Raw genomic sequence first — 12978 nt, 5'->3', positions numbered from 1 at the left:
GCCCGTGTGTGGGTGTTGCGTGAGAGGGCGCGCGGATGTGTCGGTGGGGGGGGGGGGTGCGAGTGTGTGTGTGATTGTGCAGGTGTGCGTGATGTTTACGTGTGTGTGCGCGCACACGCGCGAGAGTGTATGCGTGCGATTGTGCGACGAGCCGTCGTAGCAAAAGCCGGCGGCGGGTCTCAGAAGTTCAGAGCGAGCCTTAGCTCTCGGCGCAGCGGGAGTGGGGGGTGGGGGGGCACTAGGCGGAGAGCCGGAACACCGTCGGGATCCGATCCCAGAAGGTATGTTACCGAAACATTTATTCCGTAGAATTCTGGAGGTTAAGGGGGTGATCTGAGGGAGTTATTGTAAAGCAATAAAAGGTAATAGCACAAAAATCTCTTTTTTTTTACACACACACACACACCTGATAACCGTTGCACTTGATACAACGCCTCATCACGACTCAAAGAGCGGCACAGTTTCCTGCACAGGGTGTGCGCTGACCGAGGGTGTTTTGTAGCCCCCCCCCCCCACCCCACCCAGCCCCCCGCCCCGAACACAGCACAAACAGGCGCGCGGCGAATGGTTGATCTCATCTGGGGGATCTCCGGCCAGGACACCTCCTTTTTATTGTTATCTTTCGAGTAGGATTTTTTCTAACGTCCGTCCACCTGAACGGTCAGATGGGTCCTCGGTTCAACATCTCATCCAAGGGACAATATAACATCACCTCCCACCCACCCACCCACCCACCCCCGCACCCCCCCCACAGCGCTGCACTGGAACATCAGCTTAGGCTGCGTGAGTTCCAAGTCCCCACTTGGGGCTTGAGATCCAAATCCTTCTGACTCCAAGCTGGGAATGCAACCAACTGAGCCTGGCGCTGACACCGATGGTCGAATGAGAGGATTGTTATTATGTTTATGATGATGATTATTATTATTATTATTGTTGTTGTTGCCTCCAATTGCCTGAAGTCATTTCCAATCCGGTTTCTTAATTAAGAAATCAATTACGAACCCCTGGCAAATCGAGCCCTACACATTGGCAAAATTATTGGTGACGCCTTGACGTATTAAAAGGACTTGCTTATCCCCCCCCGGGCTGTTGCCACCTTTCCTTGTGTTTAATGCTTGCAGTGCTAAACGGAGTGTAATTACATCTTAATAGACTTGTTAAATTGTTTCGTCGCGCACCTATTTTAACACTGTGTCCCATTGTGTTACGCGAGCCCTCCTGTTCAGCGCTCGCGTCGGGAAGGATTCCGAGCATCGGAGAAGACGGCAGCGTAGAGAGCTACCAAGTTACTCAATCCACGACTGTGTGGGGGGGGGGGGGGGGGGAGAGGGGGGGGAACGCCGCTGTGCGCGTTTCGTCCACAAAATGCACAGTCGCTCCGCTTTCCAGCCTATCCTGTGAAGCGCTTTGAGACGTCTCGACAAAGTGATAAGAGCGCTGTGTCAAACGCAAGGTTTATTATTATTATCATTATGATCATGACTGTTGCTGCTATTATTATTATTGCTGGGAAGAGGTGGAAATAGTAGGGCGGGTGGAGCGCGGGGTTCGAAACATGGCTCGAAGCCAGGGAGAGAACCAGCAAAGGAGAAGCCATTCTGCGTATGTTTAGCCCTGGAGGAGGTTAGCTTAGACAGACATGCTACGCTGGCAGTGTATTAATTTCCCACTTAGCTGGAGAAACAAAACTGCTTGAGAAGACAGAAATACCAATTCCAGTTATTCTCCAATATCTAAGCATTAACTTAAACCTACAGGGGATGAGCGATGCCCTGAGCGGAAGAAAAACCATTAGTGATTTTCTGGGGTAACAAGGTCAGTAGATGATAGACCGGACAGCTCAATAAGCGAAGGGTTTGGCAACAGCAGACAGGAGATCAAAGTGAAGGATGGTTTGAGGGTGGGGGAAGGAGGAGGGGGTGGTGGCTGTGCAATTCGAGTCACTCATTTGGCCTTGTGCTCGATTCACGGCGGAGGCAAAACTTTTACCATATAGCAATAATAATAATAATAACAATAATAATCTTTGCAATTGAAACAGCGCCTGATCACATCCTCGAGACGTCTCAAAGCGCTTCGCGGAGCACACCGTTAACGTACGACGCGCGGCAGCCAATTGGGGTTTCCTAAAAGCAGAAGTACAGTCGGAGTGGGCGAACAATCAACAAATCACTCATCATTACTCTATGATATCAGCGTTACTCTGTAACATCCTTGTTATATAATATATCACAATAATATTATGGCTATAGATTATATTCCGTACCCAATAGGTTTGGAGACACTGATGCTATTTCTGGCCAGCGATTAGATTAGATGTTGGTCGGGATAATCTTATAACTATTGATGGATGTTAACAGGTTTCACTTCTCTCTGACTCTCTCTCTATCTCTCTCTCTCTCTCTGTTTCTCGCTCTTCCCCCAACATATAAGTTGCCTTGAGCTGACTCAGCTGAAGCTGGTGTTCATTGTGGGATAAGATAGCATAATACAGCATTGATTGATGGAGGAGACATTCCTTGTGGCTGTGTCGGCGGAGACAGATTATTGTGAGATGTGTACCATTCAGGCTCTGCTGTCATGTACTACAGAGCTACAGACAGCGAACAGTGCAAGCGGGGAAAGGCCGTTCAAGCCATCCACCGCACCCAGGTCTGAAGCACAGAGGCGCAAACATTCTCGCTGTTCCTTAAGCCGTGGGTTTCTTATGTCAATTAACGCAACCAGCGAAGCCCCCATGAGTTAATATACAGTAACACTATTAATAATCCTTGGGTTTGATATACGCGCCTCATCACATCAATGGGACATCTCAAAGGGCTTTACGGGATATATTCTCAGGCGGGGTGACTACTGCGGGGGAAACGGACGAGCTAGTTCACCCACAGGAATCGCGTCGGAATTAACGCGAGGGATCGGTGCCGCGTGTTAATTAATCAGCGCCGCAAACCGGTGCCGCGCGATGACTGTCGCCAGGAATAATTCGCGCCCGCGCAATTGACACCAGCAACGTGGGGTCCCTCCCGTGGGCCAAACAACACCCAGAAAAGCAAGACGCAAAGGGACACTTCAGACGTTGCCCTCTGGACCGAGGGATATTTACAGCGATTCCTGGAAGGTGTAGATTCTGACTTTGTCCTCCCAGCACCAGGGTGACTCCTGTTGTTTGGATAATTAAATAAGGGACCCTCACAGAATTGATGAGGCAGAAACCTGCTTGTAATTTCCACGCTTTAACTCTCTGAAAACGTTACTTACTTAAACGAAACCCTGTTGAGATAGGAGTGTGCGGAGTTCTCACTCCCACTGTTATTAATTAGGATTTTTTTTTTTTTTTGTGTGTGGTGCACGACGCAGTTACATTAACGACCCAACTGGATGAGTCACAGGCGGTGACAAGAAGCACTGCGGTGAAAGATGTTCCCATTTACATCATCCGTCATCGACAGTTCCGAAGTGTCAACCTGACTCAAGTCGGTCACGCTCTCGCCTCTGGGTCAGAAGGTTGTGGGTTCAAGTCCCCTAACCAACCCCCCCCACCCCTCACGTCAGCACTTTGATTGAACTCATATTTAATAATAATAATAACAAGAATAATAACCCTCGCATTTCACATAACGCCTTTTCCCGTCGTCGAGACCCCTCAAAGCGCTTCACAGACTATATTGTAAAGTGTAGCGACTGGTGTTTTGTGGGCGAAAGGCGGCGGCCAATTGCGCACAGCAGCGTCCCCACAAACAGCCGTGGGTTGAGTGACCAAATTGAAGGATTATTATACCCCGGACAGCGATCCGCCAATCGACTAACAACCGGGTTCCTATTTACTGCGGGGTACAGAGGTGCGTGTGTGTGTGGGTGTAGGTGGCGTAAGGAAACTTGCCTAAGGTTTCGCCCTGACCTGACCCGCCCGGGAAGCGAACCCGGGTCTGCAGATGGAAGTTGGGGGAGTCATCATCCACTGATGGGGAGGGGAGAGGGTGGTGGGGGTTGGCGGTGGGGGGGGTGGGTGGGGTCAGGCTGGGAGCAGATGTATCTGCTCAGGCGGAGAAACTTGGAAAAATAAAAAGTCCGAGTCCAAGACCGTGTATTCAGTGAAACTTTCAAAAGAGACCGACTGCCAATAGAGGTCCCAAATGGCGCCCGGTGTTGCACAGGCTGTGAGCTCCAGCCATCTGGATCGCCGCAGCCCAGGTTGCTCGCAGATGGACCGACTTGCAAGTTTTATGCCTGTTAAAAAGATAAAGAAGGGGTCAGCGGGGAACTGGGCTACTCAGCCTGCGATGCTGGAGTTGTCCGTGTCTGACCGAGGCAGCACGTGGGCGGAGAGAGAACAGCTGTCGGGCACAGTCTCCTCACCCAGCCTGAAGTCCGAGGTAGTTTTCGCTGCTCTATCGACGACAACTTTCACTTACTTACTTACTTACTTACTTACTTACTTACTTACTTACTTACTTACTTACTTACTTACTTACTTACTTACTTACTTACTTACTTACTTACTTACTTACTTACTTACTTACTTACTTACTTACTTACTTACTTACTTACTCACTCACTCACTTACTCACTTACTCACTTACTCACTTACTCACTTACTCACTCACTCACTCACTTACTTACTTACTTACTTACTTAACTTACTTACTTACTTACGCGGGCTTGGGTCTCAGAGCGCTTAAAGGACCCTGACCTGTTCCAAGTGCCCTCGCCCGGGCCCCATCGGCGGTCGAGCCTTCAACCCCTCTGCCCCCCACTCTTTGGAACTCCAACCCACAGTCACTTCACCTCACTCTCCTCCCCCCCCTCCCCCCCCCCCCTCCCCACCCACCTCATTCGAGGCCCATCTCAAGACCTTCCTCTTCGACCCTGCTCCGCCCACCTCCTGGATCCCAGCCCCCAGCTCGGGGGTCACCAGCAGTGGCGGAACTTGACTAGCAAGGGGCAAGGCGAGGCGGAGGGATGGATGGAGACCGGGAAGTGCCATCGTTTCGTGGTCGACGAGCAGGAAGCGTGGCTGCTGATGGTGGAGTAGAGGGCACGAGAGAGGTGCCGGAGCCCAGAGCCTGCTGAGCGAAGCGAGTGTGGAGTGGAGTGGAATGGGGTGGGGTGGGGTGTAAGTAGCTTCAGTGAGGTTGTGATGGGGTGGTGGGGTGGGGTGGGGGGGGGAGGGGGGGAAGGGGGACTGCCAGGGAACGAAGGGATTTGTAAGCGAGCGCGAGGATCTTGAAAGCAAAGCGCGAGGATCTTGAAAGCAAAGCGAGAGGATCTTGAAAGCAAAGCGAGAGGATCTTGAAAGCAAAGCGAGAGGATCTTGAATCACGCAGAACTTTGGGGGGGAAAAAAAAAGACTGAGAGTCCCAGAGACCGAGAGAGAGAGAGAGAGAGAGAGCAAGAGAGGGAAAGATATATTTATGCGGCCTCAAAACATGTGTCTGGAATGCAAATGCATTCACGTCCTCTCTCTCTTTCTCTCTCCCTGGCGAGACTCCAAAGCAGTAGTGGGGGGGGGGGGGAGGGGAGTTGCATGAGCATCGGAGGTCCCGTCCTTCGAATGAGACGTTAGAAACCGAGACCCCCGTCGATCTGTTTAGGCGCAGGTTAAAGATTCCCCACGGCGCTCTCTCTCGCTCGCTCTCTCTCTCTCGCGCGGTATCCAGGCTGACAATCCCCCAGATTCTGGGCTGCGAGAAAAAAAAATACGCAGTCAGTAAACACGGTAAAAATCCATCAAACCGCTCTGCGGACGTACCTCCCGACACGAAGGGCGCTGCACGGAACGCAAGGAGACTATTTATGATTTCACTGGAAAAAAAAAACCACACACTCTCTCTCTCTCTCTCTCTCCGTTCTGACTCCTTGGGTTTGTTTTTTGTGCCGTGAATTTAAACGAAAGAAAACTTTAGGGATCGTAATTCTGACACCCGCTCGATGTTGTTCAGGGCTTTTCCAAGGTTATTTTCACAAGCCCCTGAAAGTGACAGCAGAGATGCAGCATCTGTAGAGGAAGAACAGAGTCCCCGCACCCCCCCACACCCCCACACCCCCTCTCTCTCACACACACATAACCCCGATTTTCTTGTCAGATGCATCAAAACAGTCAATAACCAAATTTCCGCAACAAAACGCGCCTCTGTTTGGCAGCGGTCAGTAGGAACCCGGTAGTTAGTCGATCAGCGGATCGCTTTCCGGGGGGGGGGGTATTACTCCCTCCAAAAAGAAATAATAATAATTTGGTCACTTCAATCCACGACTGTTTGCGGGGACGCTGCTGTGCGCCATTGGCTGAAACGTCTTGCCCACAGAATACAGTCACTACACTTTGCAGAATATTCTGTGAAGCGCTTTGAGACGCCTCCACGACCTGATCATTATTATCATTATTATCATTATTATCATTATTATCATTATTATCATTATTATCATTATTATCATTATTATCATTATTATCATTATTATCATTATTATATAACCCCTTTTGCATGTGGTCGGACACCCAAAAAAAAATAAAGCCTGAAGTCTCGGGGAATCGTTTTCAGGCCAAAAGAAAAACAAAAAAACGGTGGCCCGGGCTGAGTCCAGGCGGAACTTTTGAGGCTTCGCCTCAGGCCGTGCGGGCAAAGGGAAAGTTTGCCAGCCTCTCCCGAGGTTCGGAGCAGGGAAAACGGGAACTGATTACCAGCCTCATTTTTCGCCACAACAATCAATGTATTTCATTTAGCGCACGGCTGACAACGAGAACAGCCGGGATTTATAAGGTACAATTAGGGCTGTATAATGCGAGACTGGTTTACCAGAAGCTGAGCACTTGGCAACAGGGAAACCCTCTTAACTGATGCAAACATGTCTTCAATTATTGTGACAATCTTTAAATACCGAGGTTTCTTTAAAACAATGCTTAGCGCTTCATGTGCAAATTTAAGACTCAATTCCTGCGGCTGATTTACTGTTTATGTGTTGTCACAAACTGCGGGCCCTTTCGACTGGCTGAGATTATACATTATTTAAGGTCTGTTTGTGTTCTGAGCCGCAGACAGCTTACTCAGCCTCAGAGAGCGCAGCTGACGAGCGTTGCTTTGGCAATGCCGGGCCCCTACAGTCTCACTTGGTGGACGCAGCCCCGTCCGAAATGCGTACGCTCGGCGGTTCGCTGCGAAATTTTGAGAAAGAACGGGACAATAATAATATCGGTGATGAGGATAATAATAAATAATCCTTACAGTACGTTTGCCCTCCGCACTACACGGTCGATCCTCTCCGGAACAGCCTTTCTCTGTCCCTCCGCCTTGTCCCCTTCCTTCCCCATCTTCAGGTCGTGTCCTCGAGACTTTCCCCTTCGATCTGGGACACTAACCTGCCCGAGTGGGGCTGTCTAAATGCAAGACGTCGTTTCAAATGTATCCCGTGAAGCGCTTTGAGACGTCTCGATGACGTGATAAGGCGCTGCATCAAATGCAAGGCTCATTATTCTTAATATTTGATGGGAACGCCTTCGCATCAGGAGGACGTCTCAAAGCGCTTCACAGAATGGACCTTAAAGTGCAGTGACTGTGTGTGTTCGGCTGGCAATCAATTTGACCCCAGCGACGCCCTCCGCCCAAAACACCAATGAAGTGAGGCCTAAACAGTCGCCTAGACTATGTGAGCGCAAAGTCCGTTCCCCCCCACCCCACCCCACCACAGTCTATGACTCAGAGGCAAGAGGGCGACTGAGTCAAGCTGCTGCGTAGGTATGTTTCTGTCTTCATTATGCCCAGGGAACTAACCCAATGTGCTAAATATCATCAAATCTCTAAATCCAGCACATGTGTTAATTAACACCACGGGGGTCGATAAACATAGTCCAATTTTCGCCCCCAGTGGTGCGTCACTGGAAGGAAATATTTCATATTGTCCGCTGTGTTTCAACTCACATTTCGGGTTCGTTTGGCTAATTGGACTTGCGTTCACACTTAGCCAAACGGCAATGACCCCACGCCGAGGTGATTAACATCAAAGCTCCACGTTTCCGAGGATTATTGATCGCCTTTGCAGTCGATAAGCGTCGATCAGCACTTCACGAGGGGACGGGCAACGAAACGCGGACAGACGGGACCTCGGTTTAACGTCTCACCTGAAGCACGGCGCCTTTGACAATGCCGCGCTTCCCTAAGCAATGTATTGGCGGCGTCAGCCTAGTGGAGTCCCGTAGCTCAGTGGTTAGAGCTGCTCGCCTCGCAAGCGAGAGGACCCGGGTTCGATTCCCGGGTCAGGGCGAAACTTTAGGCGAGTTTCCTTACCCCACACACACGCCACCTGTTTGCCCGGCAGTGAATAGGAACCCGGTTGTTAGACGATTGACGGATGGCTTTCTGGAGGGTAATGATCCCTTCAAAACAAAAATAAGAAGAATTTGGTCACTTGATCGACAACTGTTTCTGGGGCACTGGCTGCCGCGTTTTGCCCACAGAATATACAGTCGATAATATATAATAATAATAATCCTTGCATTTGGTGTAGCGCTTTTCACGTCTCCTCGACGTCTCAAAGCACTTCACAGAATACTCTGTAAAGTGAATTGACTGCGTATTTGCGGGCGAAACGCGGCAGCCAATTACGCACAGCAGCGTCCCCGCAAAGCCGTGGATTGAAAATGACTAATTTATTATTGTCTTGTTTTTTGGAGGGATTATTATTAGGCTCTGTGTGGGGGAAGGAAACTTGCCCAAGGTTTCGCCCTGACCTGCCTGGAATCGAACCCAGGTCCTCTTGCTTGCAAAACGAGTGCTCTAACCACTGAGCTGCTGCAGGACTCCACACACATATATATTGCAAAGCACATTGAGACGTCTGAACGACGCGATAAGGTGCTATATCAAATGCAAAGATTATTATTATGATTATTATTATTATTGGAGCGTCAGCCTAGATTGTGAGCTCAACACCCTTGACATAAGGGGGAAGAGGGGATTTGAGCCTCGAACCTTCCGACCCAGAGCTGTGAGTGCTGCTGACTGAGCCAGGGTGACACCCAAGTGAATCACGCTACGCAGATGTTAACATTTACCTAAATAGATGGAGTGATAACTTTGCAGTGAGTGTCAACCTTGTGTCGGCGATGGCTCAGGGATTGGTAGCGTTCTCACCTCTGAGCCAGAAGGTTGTGGGTTGGGGGTTCAAGCTCCCACCTCGACAACTGCGCACTCATACGTCGAGGCTGACTCTCCAATGCTGTGCCGCGTGGTCAGAGGTTGCCTTTCTTCGAGGAGACGTTAAATCCGCGTCCGGTCTGCCATTTCCAGGTGGTTGTTAAAGATCCAAAGGGAAGGGAGTTTCTCCTGGTGTCCTGGCCAACAAGCCCCCCCGAGTAATATTGGTCATTGATTACGTGGCTGTTTGTGGGACATTGTAGCGCCCGAATCCAACCCAACACAGCTTTAAGTCCACGCTTCTTCCTCCAGCCTCTTAACGGGCCGAGGGTGAGAGACGGCGAGATGAGGTTTGAACGTTTACGGCTCTGGCTATAAATAAAACGAGATTGACTTAACAATTACATTTCCTCCACCTCCTACCTGTGTCAACCCGCCCTCACACCCACACCCCCACCCACCCACCCACCCCAAACCCCTCCCCTCCCCTCCGCCACCTCGCCTCCACCCACACAGGAATAATTCGTCCCGAGGCCGGGAAAGACCGAAACATGTAAACAACCGCAACAACAACAACAACAACAGCAGCAACGTTGCACGTCGGTAAAGAATCCTGCTTGCGTAATTTGGCCCATGTTTGTTAATCGATGCTCTCTCTCCTCCTACCCATTAGCAAGTTATTGCTCCGTGTAATGACAATGACAGTATTAATCACTGTATAGATGGATCCATTATCATAACACTTAAATTAATGTTGCCTATTAAAGTGCGTGTTGTGCTGTCTCTATTGACGTGCGCCGTGTCTACACTGTGGCTCCGAGATGCTGGTCTATAGATGCTGTAGATGAAACTTTTTCGGACACTGGAGGTTTTTCCGTGGCTCTTAATGTTGCCTCGAGGAATCAAGCTGAGTCGAGAGTCACATGGCGAGTCAAACACTGTGATAACAGCTCGGAAACAGGCCATTCGACCCAACTAGTCCGTGCCGGTGTTTGTACGCCATGATAGTTGGGTTCGGCTCGCGCTAGACTCCTCTGAGGAGGTGAATACACACTGAATAGAAGCTCTAATGCCACCGGTTTATCAAACCGTAAGAGAAAATCGTCCTGATGGCTTGACGGGAGTCGATCGACCCTTCAGGATTAATTCAGGGTTTCTTTTTGCCTCCAGTCAATGTACAATAAGACAGACTCCTTGCATTTGACGATACAGCGCCTTTAACGTCAGGAGGTTTGCCTCAAGGAGCTTTATTCCACTCCAATGGCGTCCTGCGGATGGGATGTCAAACCGAGGCACGGTCTTTACGTTAAAGATTCCGCAGCGCTGTTCGAAAAGAGAAGGGAATTTCTCTCTCTTCCCCCCCCACCCCCCCCAACCCTCCCCGGTGTCCTGGCTGACAATCCCTCAGATGAAATCGATCACTCGCTGTTCGTGTGACGTCGCTACGCGCACGTTGGCCTACAAACTCACAGTCACTGCACTTCGCGGTGAATCCTGTGAAGCGCTTTGAGACGATGATATTAACCCTTGCGTTTGATCGGGCGCCTTATCACGTCGTCGAGACGTCTTAAAAAGCGCTTCACGGGATTATACTGTAAAGTGGAGCGACTGGGTATTTCCTGGGCGAGGAATGCCTCCAACTGACGTCAAATTAAGAATAACAATAACCGATTACTGTCGCAACGGCTTATGTGTTATGATTACTATCATAAAAAGGGATTAAGCAGTCGGCTGCCGCGCTTCGTCCACGAAATCTACGGTCGATTCATTTTAACGGCGTATCCGGTGAGGCGCTTTCAGGTGTCTCGACGACGTGGTGAGGCGCGGTGTCGAAGGCAAGAATTATTATCATCACCGTTAATTCCTAAAGCCGCCTGTTCACGAATGAGCTTCGGTTTTAACAAGCGAGTTACAGTTCAGCCCTCCCAACGCAAGATAACTAGATTAGGCCCATCCTGAATACATTTTTTTATAGAACTACTTATCAATCATGTTAAATATTTAAACAGACGGTGTGTTAAATGCAGCTCAACGTTGGACTATTTAACCGACCTCTGGCTATATTAATTATACCAAACCTCTCAAATCTGGACCCATTTTCTTCTGCTGGTAATCGCTGCGCCGATAAATCAAAATGTGCCCGTTTTCCGCAGTCAACCCATTCCTGATTTATTCCTGTCGTTATTAAGGATCATTTGAGGAATTAGGTCCCTGTGTTTTCCTCTCCTTCAAGACTTTTACTTATCTGTTATAAATGTATCATAAATAATAATTATTGTTAATAATTCAGCTGCTAGAAACCGACCCAGCTCGGGTCCGAATCCCTGACTGGGCAGAGCCTTGGGACGTTATACTTATATATTTATAGGGTCCAAATACTTGACTCGTCAAGCGCCTTGGGACATCCTCCCAACGTGAAAGCCAGGCGCGGGGGGGGGTGGGTGTAAATGTAATTTGTTGTCGTTGTGTTGTCTGCCGGCGCAGAAGAAGGCCTCTCGTGCTGACTCTTTTAAGAGAGCGATCCTTCCGATGCCATTTATTCGCCAGTCGTGCGACCTCCTGCTGAGTTACGCGCCACACGTCACGCCCACATCACCCGAAAGGTGTCTGGCTTAAATAACGCTGGGAATGTAGAGAGGGACCTTCGGAACGGCAAGAGCCTCGAGTCTTGCGGGAGCCGAGAGTTAGCGCACGTTATCTGCTCAGCGGGGAATCCGAAACTAACTGCGTGTGGGAGGGACGGAACGTCTTTTCCGTTGAGCTGTGCCTTTAGATTCTTAGCACAGATGAAGAGGGATGTTCGTTGAGAAGCCTGGGACTGGCGAGTCATTGCCTCCTGCGCTCGCTGGTTCTAACAGTAAAAAGTTGCCTTAGAAACACAGGAGGCCATTCAGCCCATCCAGCCTGTTCCGCCATTCTGTAAGCTCGTGGCTGAACTGTACCTCAACTCCAGTCAACCGCCCTTTGTACGGCTTCCCCTTCACGCCCAACAAACGTCCCGAACTCCTTCACAAAATAGAATCGCTCGGAAGCAAAACCGAGTGTTTTTTTTGTAGGCAAATGCCCTGAACAACAGCCAGACACGACTCTGAGGGTTAAATGTTTATTAAAAATCATCTTAGACAAAAGCCTACGTGCTTTATCTTACCAGCTGCTCCTGCTCCTGCTGTTGGGAGTAATTCTGCTGTTTTTTTTTCCCCTCTATAAATGATTAATAATAATAAATCGGTCGCTCAATCCGCCTCTGTCTGCAGTTCTCCCACAAAAATACACAGTCAATTCACTTCACGGCATATTCTGCGTTCAGGCGTCTCGACGACGTGATTCGTTATCTGTGGTTTGTTTCTTTGTTTATTTATTTGAAGGGGTTATTATTACCCCCGGGAAAGCAATCCGCCGATCGACTAACAACCGGGTTCCTATTTACCGCTGAGTAAACAGGAGGCGCGCGCGCGCGTGTGTGCGTGCGTGTGCGTGTGCGCGTGTGCGGGGAGTAAGGAAACTCGCCTAAGGTTACGCCTTGACCTGACCCGCCCGGGAATCGAACCCGGGTCCCCCTCGCTTGCCAGGCGAGCGCTCTAACCCCTGAGCTACGGGGTGGGGGGGGGGGGGGGAGACTGACGCCCAGATGGTCGTGTTCCCCAGTGACTCTGAACGCTGTGCCTTTGCCGGGATAGCCCGCGAGCATTCAGTCCACCAACAGATCCGGCGATTTTGTTGATCGCTCCCGCCAGAACCCATGGGCCCGAACATTGCATTAATATTTATTTGGGACGGCTGTCGAGAAGCTTGATGTATAACGGTGAAAAATGAATACGGAAAAAAAAAAAAATAAAAAATTAGCCGCCTGTCA

General features: G+C 49.8%; 1 non-coding gene across 1 annotated transcript; it reads right to left on the bottom strand.

Annotated features, from left to right (window-relative positions):
- Positions 1-12651: 12651 nt before the first annotated feature.
- On the bottom strand, positions 12652-12725 carry trnaa-ggc. The gene has a single exon. It is a non-coding gene; the product is annotated as a tRNA-Ala (tRNA).
- Between the last annotated feature and the right edge of the window lie 253 nt (positions 12726-12978).

This window comes from Callorhinchus milii, unplaced genomic scaffold (assembly GCF_018977255.1).
Source record: "Callorhinchus milii isolate IMCB2004 unplaced genomic scaffold, IMCB_Cmil_1.0 Scaffold6, whole genome shotgun sequence".
In the NCBI taxonomy this organism is placed as follows: domain Eukaryota; kingdom Metazoa; phylum Chordata; class Chondrichthyes; order Chimaeriformes; family Callorhinchidae; genus Callorhinchus; species Callorhinchus milii.
Note: the sequence above shows the minus strand (reverse complement) of the source record. Positions and strands in the feature narration are given on the sequence as shown.